This window comes from Argiope bruennichi, chromosome 10 (assembly GCF_947563725.1).
Source record: "Argiope bruennichi chromosome 10, qqArgBrue1.1, whole genome shotgun sequence".
Classification (NCBI taxonomy): Eukaryota; Metazoa; Arthropoda; class Arachnida; order Araneae; family Araneidae; genus Argiope; species Argiope bruennichi.
Genome location: NC_079160.1, coordinates 6,972,711 through 6,991,654, shown reverse-complemented (window position 1 = coordinate 6,991,654; position 18,944 = coordinate 6,972,711).

The window sequence follows — 18,944 nt, the reverse complement described above, 5'->3', positions numbered from 1 at the left end:
GCTACATCTACAGACCAAATTTTATTCATCTAATTCTCTTCATTTGTAGTTATCGTGCTCACTTATATTTGGACAGCCGGACAAACAGACTTCTACTGAAATAATTTCTCTTTAAAGAAATATTATCGGTGTAAATATTATTCGCATAGCCTCAAAATGTTTACAGACAGACAGACAGAATTCCTAAAAATTATTTTGCGGACTCAGAGAGATCTGAAACTTGGAGGATCGTTAACATTTCGAATTCAGATTCGGATTCAAGAAAATAAAAAAGTGTTTGCCTGAATGACGATGCGAGATCTAAGAATGATTTTAGAAAATAGGATAAAGATTTTATTTATTTATTTTCATTGTGAAAAATTCTATTTCGAATTAGAGTTATCCCGTATTGTTCAACTATTTATGAGTAGGTGTTTAAAATACACAAATCAATCACTAGAGAAATTTTTACCTTAAAAACACACTTCCTGCGAAGCACAATAAAGTACATGGAAGAAAGTGGGAAAACCAAAACGGCTTCATTCGCAGTCTTTAGCCGCGGGATTTTTTATTAATCATCCGTGATGCCACCGCATTGTTTCAGACGTGCATTTATTGACGAAAGCGAAATAGAATATCAGTATTTAAAACAATAAAATCATTTTGGAATTAAAACTGAAAACTAGATTTTATGACTAATTAGAGATATTTTAATACAATAATCCTTTTAGATATTATATAAAGTAATAAAAATACTGTGCGATACCCGACCTAGCCCGAGGCCATGCTGGAAACTTGATGGGGCCGCCGAAGAGCAATCCCACCTAGCACGAAGGAACAAACTACAAGTGATGATATTGGACCCTTGCAAACAATAAAGAACACTCTAGAGAAAACGCGTATTAGTACTGAAAAAGAATAGGAAAAAAAAAGCATTGCATTTTACATTACATAATAAGTTGTGAAACATTAAAAATGCATAATATACATTAAATGAGTGTTAACTTTTTACATTAGGGGAGAACTAAAGACAAGAGTTTTGACAAAATGTTCCTAATTGAAAATTTAATGACTGGAAATTTTTATGAATTCTTCGACTCCATGAGACATCCAATTTTATGGCCATCTATGTCTGTGTTCCCGCCATAATGCACAGTCTTTGATCACGTGATTTATTGATCCTTCTTCGGTGCCACACTGACAAGTCGAACTTTGGTCAAAGAACCGACTTCGTTGCACAAAAAAATACACTATGGCCAGTGTAAACTTGGTTAAGATAACAATCACCCTCCATTCGGTTAACCGAAACATTTTTATAATTTTGATAAGTTGTTCTGCCCTTGATGGAATTATCCCATTTCTCCTGACAATCTTTAATTATTAGATTTTTAGTCGCATTTCTGAGTTGGATTTTGGACTCACGAAAAGATATTTCTTGCGTTTCTAAGTTTAAAGCTTCCCCTTGGCTAGTGATCTGCTTTTTCATTTTCAATATATCCCTGATGAGCTGTGATCCAGATCATTTCAACACCAACTTCAGCAGCTTTTTTTTTTTTTTTTTTTTTGCACCAACGGAATTTAGGGCCATTACACTTATAACTTAATGGCTGTGTGATTCTGATTTCCTTACTCATATTTTTAAAAGTATATTTGGTTTCAGCAAAAAAAAAAAGTATTTGTATTAATTAAAATTTAATTACTTCTGTTTGACATTAAAATTCAAATTTTATGGAAGATGACCGAAAATTAGGAAAATGCATGACACATTGAACAGAACTATGTAAGGCTTCTATAATAGCATGAGTTACGTGTCTATCAAAATTTCTTGCTTAAAAATATATATTGCCGAGGAAGCCATCAAGCCAAGTGATATAAAATACTTATTGAAAATTTTATTGACCATTAATTCTAGTGAACCGTCTGGACCCCAAAGGGGCTAGTTTTTATTGTAAATAGAGAAGATATTTCTGAGCCTAATACTTTTATTTTAGCTGAATTTATTTCCGGTTTTTCCGATTCAGATTAGTTTATGGAATTTCCAAGCAATCTGTTATCTTTTTCAAAATGCTTATCACTTTTTTGTTGACTCGGTAAATAAAAATATGCCTCTATCAGATTACTTATATCAAGTCGGACGTCGTGCTGGTTACTTTCCTTACATTTTATTTATGGTGCCTAGAAAATCTAGTTACCTCAAATACAATTCACTTTTATTACAGGTATCTCTGCTTATTAATTAAAAAAAATCTTCAGAGGAGCGTAGCTTCATTGTCAATATTTACGTAGGGCATTAAAATAGTGATTTGAGTTCTGGTTTGATATATTCCAAACTGTGATTCGAGTTTGAGCTCGATATATTCCGAACTGAATATATCGAAGTGTTCAAAAGAGAGCGAGAAAAAAATCATTTACATTTTTAGTAATATCAGGAGTAAGAGTTTAAAATTAAAGTTGTGGTCACCAATGGTCGACATTTCACCGTAATTCCTTAAATGTGAACATTATTGAGTTTTTTTTTTTTTTTTTTTTTTTTGTCTAAGATTATACGTCTATAATCATTGCACATACTTTTTTCGAATTTTGTTCTATTATGTCAGCTGCGAGCGCGTACAAATAAGTCATTATACATTAATTTTCCCAAGTTATTTAAAAAATGAGAATAACAGGGAAAATGGCTAAGACTTATTTTAAAATATAACGCTTTTTTTTGGCATTTCCTTGACTATTTTTTTATCATGGTAATGGCTAGGTTTCGCGGAGGTTACACAGTTAATTTTCTTCACTTTTCAATTATATAAATTTAAATAAAAAATTAATAGAAAAAAATGAAAAATGAAATAATAACTAAGATATATTGAAAAATGAAAATTTTATATTTCATTGAAAAATAAAATAAAAATCTTTATATATTTTTTACTAAAGCAAACAAACAAAAAAAAAAAAACAGGGGGGGAGCGTAAAAAAATAATTGCAGTCCGTTGAACTTAAAATAGATTAAAAATGAATATAATTATCCAAAACTTCTATGCAGACGGTATTTTTTATAAACATTCTTTCATCGTTTGTTATGTGCCCTTGACCGTTATATTCGGAAATAAGAAATCTCAAACTATCGAATGATCGAATTCTACTTTCTGCGAAGTGTAATTGACCATGCATAAAAACTGGCTGCCTCAATAAAATTCCAATTTTTTCGAATGTTTGTTCTTGAGACTTATTTATTGTCATAAAAAATTCAAGTATAATTAAAAATTTAATTCTTTCAAAATTAAATGGTGAAATAGTATCGGAATTTTTAAAAAAACTTTTACGTGGAATCAAAATTCTTTTGTTGCGTGTGATTCCAGCAATCAATAGCATTATACTCATATATACAAAAACTTGATGTGCAGTATATTGTTCCATTGACTAATGTTTCCTTTGTATTTAAGTTTCTGATCAGTAAAACGATGCAATTAACTTTCAATACTCACTTATATGGTGCCAAATCATTAAATGTCAAAAAATTCATAAATTTTACTAAATAGTTATTGATTTCCTTGTCATCATCACAAATTATCTTATCGTAATTATGGTATAACGTAGATAAGAAACTCTGTTCGACAGGTATTCGATAAAGTATATTAATATTAATAAAAGTAAAATCGCCGGCGTCCTTGCTTAGGGGTAGCGCTCTACCCCGTGATCTGGGCGTAACGGGTTCGAATTCCGGTTCGGGCATGGTTGTTCTTCATCTGTGTTTTATCTGTGAAGTGTGTGAATGTGCCCCTCTGTAAAAAGGGGTTGTGCAAACGAAGGGGTATGTAAGTTTCATCCTCATATGAGCTAGAAGTCAGACTTCTGCCCTCGGGTGCTCAGGGGTCTTTACTCTCAGGAGCTACTTCAACCCCTTTCCTTGGTAACGCGGACACGACATCCTCATCATCAACAGTAAAATCATCATTATTAGGTGCTAAAATGACTGACTTCATTAACTAAGAGAATGATTTCGGAAATATTTCCAATTACCTCACTAATAATATTATATTCAGTTGTTATTAATTGCTGAGGTATTTCAAAAATATTGTGGGGATTCATCATTACCAATTTTTTTCAAGATCAGCAAATTTTATTTCACTTGGTGAGGTTTATGCCAACTATTAACACAATTGTCAATTGAAGTTGCAAGTGATCCAAGTGCAGTAACGGATAAGATTTGCCAAAAATCACTCATTTTCATTGCATAGATCTCGCAAAATCTATCTATGATTTTCAACAACTGCAATGGGAGCATAGAAACTACATTAATAATTATCAATGATGATGAATTTATGTAACGTCCATAGCTGCTATTTCTACAAAACTAACAATTTCATAATTATATATATTTAAAAAAATCGCAAACAATTAAATAAAACATTCGACAAATTATAGCTGTTGAAAATTAATAAAATCAATGCAATTTTTGTAAAATAATAGTCAGCATCATTCAAGATCCGATTTAAATTTTGTGCGATCATAACTGATAAGTTAAGAACTCTTGCGCAGGTTCGCTTCAAATCTTTTCAAATTTCTACGTTTAAACAGTTGTGAATAGTTCCAGATATTTTGAAAACATACATGCCTTTTAATTATTTTGAAAAATATGCTGGTCTTTTGATTCCTTAGAATAAATAATCAATTAAATATTTCTAAGAAACAAAAATCAAGCAAGAAAATTTCAATTTCAATTTTTTTTTTATTAACCAAAAACAAAATTTCTGATTATGTAATTAAAGCAAATATTATGCAACTTATCGTTTTTTATGCTCATGATATACTGAGAAAATATTAAAAATCACTCAAGTTCAATCAAATCTGAAATACGTTATTTCATTTTATTCTAAGTAGAAAAATAGTTCTGAAGCTATTATTTCAAGTATTTATCTTCCTATCAAAAGCTAGTAGCAAGCATGCTTTATCCTGAGAGTAGTAATTTTTTTTTTTTTTTTCGTCAGATGGGTATAATAATTTTATTCAAATACTTTAAAAATAAGGTTAGATGAATAATTTCGATTTTATTGAAAACTTACTTAAATAAGATATCAAATCATTGCATGAATTTAATAACAAAATAAAAGGGACTATTATTTTGCTGAAAAAGTAGCTATAAGAACCACCAGTTCTTATAAATTAGAATTGAACAAGTTAGCATAAAAAGAAGCAATGAAGAGATATTAATGACATTCTTCAAATAGAACAAAAACTCCGATCGTATATTTTTGTATCATACATGAGGAACAAACGAATAAATTTAAAAATAATAATACCATTCTTAAAATGGCAAACATGAATTCAAACTTTATATGAACTTGAAAATCAAAGAATATTTTGTTTTATTGAGCTTAAAGAAATTGGTGATGTCATTTGAGGGGCCATTTTCCTTGATAGAACCGATCACATAATTTTAATAAACTATGTTTCATTCTGCTTAAAAGTGTATTTCTCAGAACATTTATTGAATTTTGAAAGATACATAAATTATTAAAAAAAATTTTCTGCTACTTCATTACTAAAGTTATTATTACATTATTTCATTACATATTATAATTCTATATCATTAAAAATGTTTTGGCGATTTAAATAGCCAAACTTCTGTTGTTTTAAATATATATTTTTTAAATAGCGCATTTCTAAAACAACAAATTATTTTTCATCTTTAAGTGTGTTGAACATTTCTTAAGATACAAAATTGGAGAAAAAATGTGTTGCCTTATTGGATGATAATTGTGTGGAATGTGTTTATCATTCTATTTACTGACAATTAAGATTTTTTAATTAATTTTTATGATTGCAGTCGCCTTGTGATTCGAAACCTGATGGAAAGAGGGGGGGGGGGTCATAATCTATATTGCAGTACTGAGTTGGTGATTTATTTATTTATTTACTTATTGCATTGCAGATTAGTTTACACAATTTTTCCCCGCTGTTTGAAAAAAAAAAAAAAAAAAAAAAAAAAGAAAGAAATGGAATGAGTCAAATGAAACTTCTAACTTTTCTCTAAACATGATTGAAAACGAGGGGGGAAAAAACCCACTAGATTAATAAATAATTTCGAAAGCAGAGATATTCAAAAAAATTTTAAGATACAAAAAAATTATAAAATATTGTAGAAAATCTATATATTAAACCACTTATTATTAACAAGTTGTAATATGATTAGCAATATCATATGATTTGAATACTATTATTAACCCAGAAAGATGTGGTGTACCAAGATAATGATCCAAATGCTTTTTTTCTGGAACAAATATGCAACTATATTTTATTTATTTATTTTGATTTACGATAATGTTATATTCTAACACATTCTAATTCAAATCAACTTTCGTTCAAATTATGATATTTTCTCAGGATTTATTTATTTCAAATTTGGTTGCAAATTAGATGTTTCCAATTTGCTATCATTCGCTATATGAGTCACAAGTCAAAATTTTTTTAGCTATTATAAAATATAAAGGAAAAAAAGAAGGGGAAAAAATAAATAAAGGGGGAAAAGAAAAACCTTCTTTTTTTCCTTTCACGGAGAAAAGGGTGTGACATTTTCCCTCCCCCCTGATCTTACGCCGAGGGGTTAACATTGTTTTGCAGAAATTTCTGCATATTGCTTTCCTGCCAGACTACATTTCCGTTACAGCTTTTTATTCTCACAAGATATTGACACTTTTATTTATTTATTTGCTGAGTTTTTGAAGATAGCAAGTTTCTGGGCATCTTTTGAAGTGTGTAGACAAATAAATAGTTTCTAAAAACTAAAAATGAAATGTTTCCCCAGTTTTTATAAATATTTATTAATTTCCATTTTTGAAGGGTTTAAAGCGAATTCATTCGATAATTTTCTGTATATGCTAAAAAAATGGTTTTAAGAAAATTTTACACAATTTATAACAAAATATGACGAATAATAGGTGAAAGGTGAAACGATAATTTTAATTTTGATATTTGCCATCTATTTAAACGCGCATTAATTTAATATTTAAAAAAATATGAGCTGTTTTTATAATTCTGTAATTACTAATGAATATATAATTATTTTAATTTTCTCTGTATGAGTTTTCTAAAAAAACGCACTTTTAAGACATATTCTTAGAAGTCTTAATTTCATGGATTCTTAAGATTATTTCCAACATAAAAAAATAATAACATTAAAAATATATTTAGCGTAATAGCTTTTCATCAAAATATATGTAATGAAAAAAATTATGATAATGTTTTTTTATTTGGGATAAAAAATCATATAGATGGTACTTATTATTCAGCAGAAAAAGGACTGTTAGCTAAATGGTGGAGTTTTTACTAAAGTGAATGCTAAGATTTATTAAAGCCAAATTATTGAGACTTAAATGTCGCTTATTTTATCTCTTCTCTCTCTCTCTCGTGTGTATGTGTGCTTGCGTGCGTGTGTGTGTGTGTTGAAATGCTTTAATTCTTTAAAAAAAATTTTTTTGCAAATAATATTCAGATTTAGAAAAGAAATGAAACATTTAAGTTCAATGAATTATATTTAAACAATGAAACATCTTAATTCTAAACATTTTGAAGTATTAGTCTCTTTAAATATAGATAGCACTATTAATCATTACATGTTATATACAACATATTAATAATGACACTATTCAAATCATAAATTGTTTTGGCAAATTTAAGAACTGTCACATAACTTAAACCCCGTGAAGAAGAAAAAAAATGCTTCCAACATCTGTTCCTTTTTTATGCTGTCGAAAATACGCGTTTTTTGTAGTTTCGTCAGCATCAAATATTTTGAACTCACAAAAAATGCTTTATAAAAATCGCATCTTTAGAATGGAAGGTTAAATATTTTTGAAGAACTGCGTATATTATTTTAATCATTCGTGTCATTTTTTTTTTTTTTTGCTTTTTTTGGTATAAATAACTTTAGAAATATATATATATATATAGTTTTCTGGACGTTCTTCCTCTTAAGTAAAATGTGCACATTTCGAGAATAAAATCTTGATAATCATATTCAAAAACACTGACAGTCAACCACAGAGGCTACGAGACAGCTTCTTTCTACATTGGAGCCAACTGGAAGGATCTTGCAATTTGATGATGCCTCCACATCCGTGAAAAAAAGAGAGGTTAAAATAAGTTGACCCTCGTAAATTTTTTCCCGAGGGAATTGCAACTGTCTTTATATCGTTCTATCTCTTTAACTCTTATTGGTCAAATATCTGTAAAGCCTGTTTTGACGGCCCTTTCGAGCCTCGAGTACGGCGCATTTTCCCCTCTTTCCCTTCACTTGTGATTTTCCGAGGTTCTTTGATGTTTGTTCCATTTACCGACAGTTTGCAGGAAGCTTCCGATGGACGTCCACAGGCAGGTGTTTGCCATTTGCTATATTTACGAATATATCTTCCAAATTTTTCGGAGTTAATGCTATAATCAAAATAACACATTGATGCTATTCATTAGTTTTCCTCCAGTAATTATTAGAGTAATCAATTTAAAAAGTGTATTTTGTGTTTAATCATTTTGAATTGACAGCTGTGGTACTTCGCATGATCGCTTAAGCAGATTAATCAAATTTTAAAATAATAGTCTCAATATTTCTATATTGTTTCACTCACAAATCTTTATGATGTTGTGCATTTTTTTTTAAATTATTATTTTGTTTCATGATTTAGTCTTTATCAGTCTTTGAAAGTGTTAAATATTTAGAGACAGAATATGTTTCTTTTGTTGTTTCTGATGGGAAGATCCGAGATATAATGAAAAGTGGTAAAAACCAAGGCCACTGAATTTAGATTATTAAATATGCTTGACAATTATGAGAAAATTGTTAATGAAATAACTGACTGAAAGTAAAAATAAATAAATAAAAATTCGGAGACTGTAGTAAGGAGGGATGCTGAAAAACTGTTATGGATTATTTAAAAAAATCAAGAATGTTTGTATTCTCTGGCTATTATGGTCAATGAATATGATGTACCAGAAAAAAATGATTTCTAAAATTTTTGACATTTAAAATTAATATCAGCTCCTTTAAACGACTTCATTAATATTCATAAGATAACCAATTTTGATGAAATTCATGTTATCCAAACAAAAGAAAATGCTGTTTTAAATTATATTTTCAAAGTAATGATGGAGTATCTTTATTGCTTGGCTATGAACTCACAGTAAAAGAATTTATTGGCAAAGAAAATGGGTCGTGTTGTTGATGTTGAGAACGAAATATAATAGACACAAATCGGAGAAGCTGATGAAGAAAAGAAAAATTCTGTCAGCATAAATCTTGATGTGAAGAGTTCTTATAATTCCATCTGTATTGATGCCTTACTTCCAAATCAAAAATATAGCAAGCGATATGCCAAAGTAGAAATCCAGCTCCCATCGTTTCAAGTTCTCTGGAAACACTTTCTCTCTAGAATCAAAATCCCACTATAGCGCTCTTTCGCCTGTTCTGTTTATTATATTTTTATACATGATTTCTACGAAAGCATGGGAGAAGGTGTTTGTTATATTATTTTTACAAATGCTATCTTTTTTTGTGCCCATTATTCTTTAAAATTTATTTTCAAAAATTTGAAACACTTTGGAAGGGGTATATAAATATTCCAACTATTGAAAAAATTTCAGAAAAAAGGGAAAATTTTGAATTATTTAAGGAAAAAAAAAATTAAACCATTTCTACGTGTTTCTTATGCGGTATACTCCTCACAAAAGAGGGAATCGATTAAATCACTCGGCATGCATTTTTCTAAGAAGAAAGAAAACGTAATAATGCTCAAAAACCTAAGAAATAGAATTTCCAAAAAGATAAATGGTCTCAAGATACTTGGATCAGAAAAACCAAACCATCAAAATATTTAAAGATCTTTTCAAAATTACAAGTAACAGCATTTGGGACATATTTTTATTAAAATTGTATCATAATCAATAAATTTTCGAATTCTCAGTTTTAGCCAGAAAAATTAAACAAAATAAGGCTCTGAAAATTGCTTTAGGCTTTCCTAAATGGACACCGAATGTTTTTCTTCTAAAAATTACTTTTTAGGAAATTCTCTCCGAAAAGATCAAGTGATTGGTATCCCAGTCCTTTATACTCAAATAGCTAATGATTTAGATTCTCCACTTCTTACAGAGGACTCTCACAATAATAAGGTAATTCAATAAAGTATGAAAAGCAAAAAAAAAAAAAAAAAAAAAAATCTATACCATTTGTTTTCAAAATCTGCAACTAAATTTTCGCTTTCTTATTTCAACAGCTTCCAAATATTTCTTATGAATTTCTAATGTCAAGATTTAAAAAAAAAATCGATAAAAGTGAATTCAGAATTTTTTTTGTCCCCGAATCACTCCATTATAGCCTACTGATGGGTTTTAACAACTCCTCTATAGCAGGATTCTCTTCTATTCAAAAATTTGCTTTTAGAATCCTGGCAGTCAATTCCATTTTTACCTCATATAGTATCCCTCGGGAGGGGCACCTTGTCATTAAGGATGAGAAGCTTTCGGTATGGTGGTTGGTTCTCGCCATCCTTAAAAGTATACTAAAGAGTGGGGTTGGCTATCTTCCATTGATGACGGGCAATACTTCTCTAGAGAAGGGATGTACCGTGGCCGGTAGTGGCCCTTAAAACTCAACCACAATTCCGCCAGTGTTGCTGTCAAGGTCATTCAAATTTTTCCGTGTGCCTTCTGGTGGGTCGGAATAGTCAGTCTATAATTTACATCATATAGTTCAGCTATTGCTGAAGCATTGGATGTTCTCTGCATAAAGGCTGTTGAATTCTGGCAAATAACTATTTCGCTACATCTTGCGACGATATTAGCAAATTTATCTTTTCGTTAAAATTCTTTCATTTTGAAGAAAACATTGAAAGTGCTTAATATGATGAAGTGAAAAAAAATGAAAATACATATATTCATAAATTCTAAATTTATTTAGTCTTAGAAAGTAAAAGCTTTGGATTTACTACTGTTCTCCACCAACTCTGGCTGAAAATGATCTTTTATTGAGGTATCTGACTAGGTTTGAAAACGACTTCTTAAAAAAATGATACATAAACATTTTTTTGTTGTACCAAATAACTAAAAACAGACTTCAAAGTCCACTATTAGAAGGAAAAAAATACACTCATCGCCTGTAATTTTTGAAAAAATATTCACTTAATGAAAAATTAGCAAAATTTTCAATATTAGGAAAAACAGAGCAAGTTTAAAATTAATGGAAATATTTAATTTTTATTTCACCTATATATAGCTCAAACTACATTAAATGCAACAGAGCACAAGATAAAAATTATTTTAAAAAAATTATGAGCATTTGAAGTTGCCGTTAATGATTTGTTTTGTCAAAATTTGTCTATGCTTTGAACTTAAAGTGTCTGTAAAATATGTCTAAATGAAGCTACCTTAAAATCCTCAAAGGTATTGGATACATGTATATCAAATTTCATGAAATTTTGTTGAATTCATTTTGAGATATCATACTTTCTTTGAGTCAATCACTGTGAAATATTCATTTCTCAAAAAATGCGTTTAGATATTGTACTTGTAAATTAGTTCAACCAAATGCGCTGGAAACAAATGTAGTTTTTAAGCTTTTTTAACTGAATTGCCAAAAAATAAACAAACTACAGTTGAATAGGTTGAGATATAATATAAACATGTCAAATATTATTTCGGAAAACTTTACAGTAAAAATTAAATAAATCACTCATTTTCGGTTAAAAATACAAATGTTTCCAATTTCATTTTTATTTGTTGCGTATTATTGAAACTACTGTATCCACAGTTCTATCTAACAAATATTAAAAACAAAATCTATTTTAGAATCTACGTAGTTTGGACTTTATTTTCAAATCGTACAAAAAATTTCAAAAATTTCTGGAAAAACCATCATTTTAACCTAGTAGGATACCTTAATAGCATTATAATTTAAAGATGAAGTTTAAACAGCTTGATATTAAGATATGCGAGTTCAGGATCGACAAGCTAAAGAAAGGTCAGTCAATAATTAAAAAAAAAAAATCATATCTATATTCGAACAGAGGTAGAGTCAGTAATTTTTCCGACAATGGATAAACAAATATTTTGCGATTCAGCTTCAAAATAACATATAATAGTTCATTTCATATTCAAATAAAAGTAATTAAATATTTAACAGCTAAGTAAATATAATAAAATATTATTTGCAATATTAATATTTTGGGGGGAGGGAGTGCCGAGAAATGTGAATTGCATAATTGAGTAACGAGGTTAAAGAAAAATAATAATATAATCTCAAACGGTATACATCGCAATAACATTGGAAGCAAATTTTAACATTTTTATTTAATTTTTATAGCAAAATAAAATAAAATGAAGATAATGGTTAATTAATTAATAATTAGTTAATAATTTCTAACTAGTGAACGATCTAATAATTGTTACGATATATTAATTATTAAGTAATTAATTATATATTACGCTATTTGATTTAAATATATGTTAATTAAATATACGCTATTTAAAATGAGATTAATCAAGCTAAATATTAATGAACTTTTCAAAATCGTATTAGGATTGTTTATCAAATTATCAATTTAAGTTATTGATGTTACTTTTGCTGAAATAAATACTTTTTTAAACGGATTCAGTATTTCTCTGTAGAAGTTAAAATGAAGTACTATTTTTTTTTAATTAAAAAACATTTTTGGAAAATTATTTCTTTTGATAATTTTTTTTAAATATAAACGTTTTTTTAAATTAAAAGTTTCTATTTTTCCATTCATCAAATTAAAGCAATTATTATTTCCTTTATCCTGAATATAAAGGAGTATTTATAGATTGAAAATTAATGCAAATTTTTTAACAATCGCTTTTAAAGGATTTTTCTGTAACTCGGATGAGCGTTAAAAGGTAACAGTACGAAACGTTTTGGTTTGAAAATATAAATGGCAATACTAAAATTAAATTAAATAGCGCAAAAACAGTTTCGATTAAAATTTCAAAGGACGGAAGCAGAGGAAACTCAAAATTTCCTTTAACTGTACAAATTCGATATTATTATCTTTACAAAATTATATTTAACTATAATAACCCCGCCCTTCAGTACTTCTGAATAGTTACGATGGCAACGCATGCTTTCATCGTTTCATGTCGTATGAACAACGGAATCTTCTTTGATTCAGATACATCAATAAACTTTTTCATATTTATAAACGAGAAATTTGCAGATTTTAATACTGACGAAAAAATGACGATTTCCCAAAAACTTTCTCTCATATTCTCCAATAAAAATTATATTCTTCTTCCACCGCAATTATATTAATTACAAAATATAGATATTTGTCATGAATCTAGCATTTTCATAAAATCTGAGACGCGAATATGTATTTTTTCCCAATCGATTGTAACAAAAATTTGACAAACTACAGTAGTTGTCACAAGATCACATACCAAATTTCATTGATTTAAGTCATTGTGTTTACATGCATGTAAAAGTATAGACAGACAGACGCTCAATCCTTTATCAGATTTCGCTCAACATTTGATATGAATCTTTATTTTATATGTTACATCTGTGTACCAATTTTTTAAAAATTTTATTTAGCTCTTTGCACTTTGAAGCTATCGTGTTCTTGAACAACCAAATAGACTTCTTCTGAGCGGATTTCGTTTAAAATTTGTCTGAAATATACAGATTTGCTCTACAATCCATGCATCAAATTCCATCCGTCTATCTCAGAGGTGGGCATTAAGTCTATCGCGATCGCGACTGGTGGACCGCCAACATGGGTTTGGGTGATCATTTTTACTAAGACATAAGACGCGCATACTAAAATAAATATATTTATGAAACACTGGCGAAAAATTTCAAAAATATTTCTGATGAATTGTTTAAAAACACAGGTACATTAAACAAAGAGAAATATTATGATGAAATAATGAAACTTTACTTCGAATTCGAGGGACGTTTTCAAGAATTTATTAGATTTAGTCCAATTGTTACATTCATGTGTTACCCATTTAGCAATGTTGATGTGGAAGAAATAACTAAAAATATAAATTATATATTATCTTTATCTCTTGAGGCAAACGAAGCTCCTTCAAAATGACCATTTTAAAAGCACTTGGTTCAGAACCTAAGAATAACAATGGACTAATGGACGAAGTAAAATAACCTAATTTTAAAAAAGTTGCATATCATTTAACATCATTCTTTGGCTCTTTCTACCTCTGTGAATCTGCATTTTCAACGATGAATATAATTAGACGACATATCGTTCCCGTCTCACAGAAGACCATTTAGAATCTAGTGCAAGATCAGCAATTAGTAACTATAAGCCAAGATATTGGCGGACAGTACGCAGAATAAGTCTTCTACTAACTATTTCGAGAATTAACTTTAGATGAAAATGATTTATCTTCTAATGAATTTTCAGTTGTTTGATATTAAATGGTTCAGCTGATATTATTATATTGGTGGCTATTATTATTATGTTTATATCTTGTTATTATTATTATGTTTGTAGTTACGTAAGTAAGTACATATTCCGCATTTATTACTAAGTTATAATAAATATTGTAGCTATTTTTTTTATCTCACCACACCTTGAAAAAATTAGAAGTACGAAGAAAAGTCTGCCCACCTCTGGCCTAACTCAAAGCGTTTTCAGTCATTATGAACATAGATAGATAGACATAGTTCCAAAAATGTGTTTAACGAATTCAGGGAGGACAAAAACATATAGATTCGTCGAAATCATGAATTCGAATTCTCCTAAAAAAATTTCTGCAGTCATTTCAAGAACTGAAGTATTTATCTGATATACAGATTTCCAGGTCTGTTTAAGCATCTTCAGAAAATTTAAGTAGTTGCACTATTCGTACATTTTTTGATGGAAGTAAAGATGCATATACTAATGTTACATTCCTTAGAAATGAATGATCGGATTGAGCTATTTCTACATGCAGAAAAGTTTCAAGTTATTACGACTATCCCAAGTATGGAAATTCCAGTGTTTGTGACTGGAGAGAGGTTAGTGAATTCTGTTGGTGAAGTTCCAAGTTGGAGAAATGTTATGAAGTGTTACTGGAGGGATTCTACAATAGTGCTTGCATGGATATTTTGGAAAGAAAATTGGTCTTCGTTAGGAATAGAGTTCAGGACATAAAGAAGTTTAGTAATCCTGCATCATGGAGACATACATTTGGTGATAAGAATTCGGCAGATTTGTCTTCCAGAGACTGCAAAGCAAAACATCTAGAATCCTTAAGATGGTAAGAGGGTCAACAGTGGATGAAAACAGTTTTTGAATTTCAAAACATTATGGTTTCCTCAAACCATGATTGAAATGAAGAATAGATTGAAAAAGAAAACTCCAAGACTATTTATATATTAACAAATAATGAAACCAGCGGTGCTGCAAATTCGTACGATAAATATTTTTTCAAACTGTGATAGAATTATTCGTCTTGTTGCATGAATCTTTTGTTTCAAGCACAATTTCAAAAAAATAACTGATGAGATGAATGGTGAATTAACAGCCACAGAATTTCAGGAAGCAGAAATGAAGGTTTTATTTTTGATTCAGAATAAATCTTTTCTTCCAGAAGAAAAAAAAGAGATTGAAAACCCTACAAATGTTTAAAGATGATCTTGGCATTATTCGTTAAAAGAAGAAATTGCAGCAAATACAGTGTGAACAGTTTCTTAGATATATTGTTCTACCAAAGAAGTATGAAGTGATAAAATGGTTGATCTATAATGCTCACGTTAAGAACTGTCATGCAGAAGTCCAGTTACTATGAATGTCCTTAGGGAAAAGTAATGGATTCTAAACGAAAGAAAAGCAGTGAAACATATCTGTACTATATGTAAAAGATATAGTTCAAACTTAGAAGTTATAAGTCCTCTCCTTTCAGAAAATAAAGCAAAATATACCGCGGTGTTTCAGATAATTGGTGTTGATATAGCTGGTTCTTTATTTATTAAAAAAACAAAAACAAGAAAAGCCGGGTTTTAAGTTTTATTTGTGCAGTGTACAGAACAGTTCATTTCGAGCTTGTGATGGTTGCATCGATATATAATATATATTAGATTAATTAGAATTTTAAAAGCTATTTTGAAAAGAGTGTTAGGACAGGCACGTCTTAATTGTGAGGAAATGACAGAAGTTTTGGCGCATTATGAGCAGGTAATCGATTCAAGACTTCGAATTAACATTTGTAAAGAGGAAGCTTTAAAACCAGTTTCTCCATCGATGTTCATGAATGCAGTCTTCCTTATTTAGATGCTGTCGAGAAAAATTCTTCTTGCAAGAGACTCAAGTACAGATAAGCAGTACTTAAAGTTTAAAAAAAATCGTTTCAGATTCGAGTATCTAGGTGCGCTTATTAATGAATAGAAATAAAAAAAAATCAAGGAATTGTACTGTTAATGTTGGTGAAATCGTTATGGTGGGAGCAGCCAATAAACAAATAATTATATATAATATTAATATATATAATTCAGGTCGTATCATTGAAATCATACCAGAGACGGACAAGTACGACTTGTTAGAGTGCAAACTTCACAGCAGAATTTCCTGCGTCCAATTCAAAGAATATATCCATTAAAGATAATAACCTCTCATAAATTGACCGCTCTAATGATTTGAAAAAGTCAAATGACATCTGCAAAACTTGGTATTGTACTCCTGGCAACGAGAGGAAATTTAGTAGATGCAGAAAAAGAATTAAAGTGCCAGAATTTTTTAATTTATATGGATTAATTGAACATTTTTACATCCATTTTTATTCTCATTTTTATATTTAGGTTTAACTGAAAATTTGCACAACTTTGCCATCAATAGAAACTCTTAATTGTGTTTAATAAGTTGTTTTATGTTTTGATTATTATTTATAAACAAAAGATGGGAGAATGTTGGAAATGTATTATTATTTTTATTTATTTGTTTTAAGAGTGGCAACGTTAATTAAGAAATATTTTTAGTGGCCTTGTTGTGTTAGTAGCAACTTGCTGTTGAATTCTAAAATGAAATAAATTAGGTAAAATATATTTCTGATGAAAAGTTCTTTTTTTTTTTTTTTTTGGAAAACACAAAAGGTACGGCAATTTTCCTTAGATAACTTTAACAGTATCAGTGGAAATGTTCAATGAGCAAATATATAAAAAAAAGAGATGAAACATATCTGGACAAGACACTTTTATCTATATTCCGTTAAAAGAAGTATCTGGAATAAAACAATTTTTTTTCTTTTAAGTATTTGACAGAAGGGGAAAAAAAATCATTTTTTCCGGTCTCATACTTATGATATCAAATATGGTATATCTGAATGATTTTGATACGAACTCATTCAACAAGTTTAATTTATTTTAGGAAAAATTATTTAACTCTGGATAATAAACTACTATATCATATATTTTTACATTTTTATCGTCACCCTGAATTCTATAATATTTTCATATTGAAATAATTGTATCTTAATTAATTAAATAACAAAAAACCAATGTTTTACAATTTAGTAAATCTAATTTCTGTTTACATCTTTTACTTTCTCCATTTATTTATGTTGAATTCCTACAATTTGATTAGAACAAGTCACTTTTTTTGTAGCAAGCTTGTATTGCAAAAGAGTTGCTTGTACTTTTTACTGTTAACTATAGTTTTGTCAGTTAATTGATTAATTTTTCATAAGTCAAGGAATTATCCTACAGAAAAATAAAATAAAGAAATTATTACATCTTTAAAATTTATTGCAGCCAAATGAAATAACTGGATAAATAAAATACCGCCCTCCCCCTTTTGAATGTTCAGTAAAATTCGAATGAGAACCAGTCGAAAGGCGCCAACGTATTTGCCACTTTAGATTAACACGCTATTTTTGTATAACACTTCCTTAACACTTCCTTTTGTTAACACTTCCTAACTGTTCCTTAGTAATTCCATTGACACGCGACTAAGCGGGACTCAGTGGTTTGTTGGTAAGGTCTCGGCTTCGGAATCTGAGGGTTTCAAGTTCGAGACAACTCCACCGAACACCCGACTTGTAAGCGGGTTCGACGGGTAAGCGGTAAGCGACTTGCATGCTAATTTGGTCGGGACCAGACGTCCTAACGCTGGTGTGGTGTAAAAATTTTGAGAGGGGGCTGCTAGCTCAGGTGTCATCCTCGTCATCTGACGGCGGTTGAAAATTACGAGGTCCGTCCCGCAATAAACATAGTGTTGCTTAATAACGGACCGTTAATGTAACTAAACTAAACAAGTGACTGAAACGGTGGCTGAAAGTAACAATTCATGTGAATATTCATCTGTCTTGTTGATTTCTTAAATGACCGACCGAAGACAGTCGGTAAAAAAGCGAAATTTGATTCATTTGTCGATTATCTTGAAAAATGTAGCGCAGATTGAGAGGATGAAATCAGATATCCAACTTTCAACATTCTCAATAATTGTTAACGCTATTTTAAAAATCGAACAAAAATTTGTTTATTTCTACTGTATACTTTACAATTTTAAATTATTAGATTCTATGTATGAAAGAGAGTCAGCATTTGCACCTTTTCCTCCAAAATGCTGAAGTTTTTTATCAATGCAACTTTTACATTATTGCTGAAGAAGGACAAGTGGCTTACTACGGGGGGTGAGCAATTACCTTCCCCCCTCCCTTGCCTTGGATTCTATGTCGACGTCTGGATTCGAAACCACGCCAAAGAAAATATACCTCACACCTGATGCTAAATCCACTATACAAATTCAAATCTACAATTTAATCCCTCATCCGGATTCAAGAGCGGAGATTGAACACGGCACTATTAAATCATCAAGTTCTATATCAGAGTAAGGTTCCCGACACTTTCACCGTAGTTTCATTCGTACAGAAACAGATGACTAAATTTAGTAAAACCTCGAAGAATTTTATATTTAAAGGTAAGAAATAGTAAATATATTCGTGATTCAAGGGAAATTTGAGTATTCCGATGAACCTTC